Here is a 2,372-nt window from a genome sequence, read left to right as displayed (position 1 = left end):
CAAACAGAGGCCCCTTAAAGACACTCCTGCAAAACCTAGCTGGATTCAATTGAAAACATTACATGGCGACCGTGACAGTCTAAATCCCAGCAGCTAACTCTTTATTGGTTTCTACGTATTACACTCTATTGCATTGAAAGCCCGAACTGAAAATTTCAGTGGACCGGCGCATAAGAGAAACTCACTGCAACGACCGTAAGTAAACGTCCAAAAACAGAAACGCTGCAGGAATTATTGGATGAAATATGTAGAATAAACAAACATTAGAAGAGAGAATTCATCTAAATTTGCCTTCGGAATCAACATTCTCTTTCTCGAAAAAAAAATATCCGAGTAAAAAAGGAGTAAAAACTAGCAATTAAGCACCCAATGTACTAGACTACCAAATTACTCAGTTGGTAGAATTATCTCAAACGCCATTCCGTGTGATGGGCTAGAATTCATTCCATTCCATTGCACTGGTGTAAAATAGGTAGGTAACACAATTTTCCGATAAATTAAGAGTTCTTGGTCTTAGCAGAATCCACTGTTTAGTAATGACTATCTAGCTACCTGATTTTTGTTCAGTAATTTAACTTATTAAAAATTGAAAAATCACAGGATTCTTTAAATTGCACTCTAAAGTACTTGAAAAAAACTGAAGCCACGATTGTCTCTTACGTACTATCTTACAATTAAAGTTACTTGTTCGTTGACAGCTCCACAGTTTGCTGAGAAACGGCGAATCTCCAACAGCAGCATCGGATTTCCTTCAATGAACAGCATCAAACAACGCCAGGAATTGTAAGTTCGGCGATCTAGTGTTCCACCATAGGCACAAAGAAGAAACTGACAAGATAATCTCTGGAAAGAAAATATATCAAACAATATTGAATGCAAACAGCAATCTTTTACAAAAACATTTTCATTGAATCTTGGAATTGGAATTTGAACATTGGAAGTTGAAAATTTTATACAATATCATTCGGAAATAGATTTGTAGCACTGTCTTACGCTCTATTATTGTAAAAATGACACTTCAAGTGAGGCTCGTTGAACTTATTAAAACGCGATTTAAACTTGAAAAAAAAACAAAGAACTAATTGGAATAAGTTTCCAGCATACCTCTGATGGGAGGGAACACGCAGTGTTGTTGAACAAATCTCCATTTCAAATCGATCCAGTTTGAACATCAAGGATCAGTTACTTTGTTGCGAACGTTTTCAGCCTGCGGCTGATACAACCTCTTCAGAACTTCTCTGGAGAGTTATCCAACCGGATCCCCGAGCCACAGGACCGTACGAAAACTTCCATGCACAGCACTGTAAAATAGAAGTTAAAGTTAACAATTCACGCGATACTGTCAATTCAAAAAAATACCTCTGTAGTATTGCAGCCGCTAGTAGTTTTTCAATGAGTATTTCATTTCAATTAGTTAATTGCATTCTGTTTCTTGCACGGGTTTTGAACCAAACCAAGATGTTGCCATTACGTCACTGCGACGTTCATTCTGTTATTCGTTTCCGCTTGACATTCGACATTTGTCTCGTTCATACAAGGATGCCATCTGTAATCTTCTCTTTTGACCTGCTTTCACTTTGAAGAACGAAGTTTCTTTCCAACGCTGCGTTTCATAATATTACTGTAAAAAATGCAGCATAACCTTTGAAATATATTAAAAAAATTAATTAATTCTCTTTTCTCAAGATTCTTTTAATTTTTTTTTTCACATTGCAATTCAACTAGTTTGAAAAAAGAACCCTAGCTGCGGTTCAGCCGTATTGCAACCAAAAGCTCCATTGATGTAGCCATTGAAATTATCATATTTTACCAAAAATGTGTTCATAAACATTAATTTTCATTCGCCATAACGCCATTAAAACTAAAACATGAATATCCAAATTTTCAATGACGACTTTTCATTGCTCATCAAATGAATTAATTACGAGCGCGTAACACAGCAAATTTGATTTATATTATTAATTTGTTTAAAAACATAAATCAATTCAGAAAATTGAAGTAAAGTAATTATACCCAACCTACCGAGTATGGTCATCGGCTGCAGTTGCAGCCTTGTGGTAGCCATTTTTCTTTTTTCGTCTGTGAAAATTTGACTACGTTCTCTGACCACCACGTTCAATAAACGACATTTGACGAGAAGTTACACGGTGAATTTTCATTAAAAACATTCACCACAAATGTTGCAAATTATTTACATTTAAAAAAACCTAATTTTCCAATCAATTACTTGCCACGTGAACTGACGCAACATTAGGGCGAACTAACCATTTTGCTTCGCAGTGTCGACTGAAGTGAACCTACGATTTACCACCCGGCTTACAGTGCAAAAACCATCTCTTGCTATGACCGAATACCTATACACGCTCATTCTC

The 2,372-nt window shown here is 36.0% G+C and overlaps 1 long non-coding RNA gene across 1 annotated transcript; it reads right to left on the bottom strand.

Annotated features, from left to right (window-relative positions):
• Positions 1-297: 297 nt before the first annotated feature.
• LOC128743831 (uncharacterized) lies at positions 298-2,138 on the bottom strand. Its single transcript, XR_008412325.1, has 4 exons — positions 2,023-2,138; positions 1,360-1,642; positions 1,105-1,301; positions 298-843 (listed from the first exon to the last, which is right to left on the bottom strand). It is a non-coding gene; the product is annotated as an uncharacterized LOC128743831 (long non-coding RNA).
• Positions 2,139-2,372: the final 234 nt, after the last annotated feature.

This window comes from Sabethes cyaneus, chromosome 3, assembly GCF_943734655.1.
Source record: "Sabethes cyaneus chromosome 3, idSabCyanKW18_F2, whole genome shotgun sequence".
In the NCBI taxonomy this organism is placed as follows: Eukaryota; Metazoa; Arthropoda; class Insecta; order Diptera; family Culicidae; genus Sabethes; species Sabethes cyaneus.
This window is presented reverse-complemented; position numbering and strand designations above follow the sequence as displayed.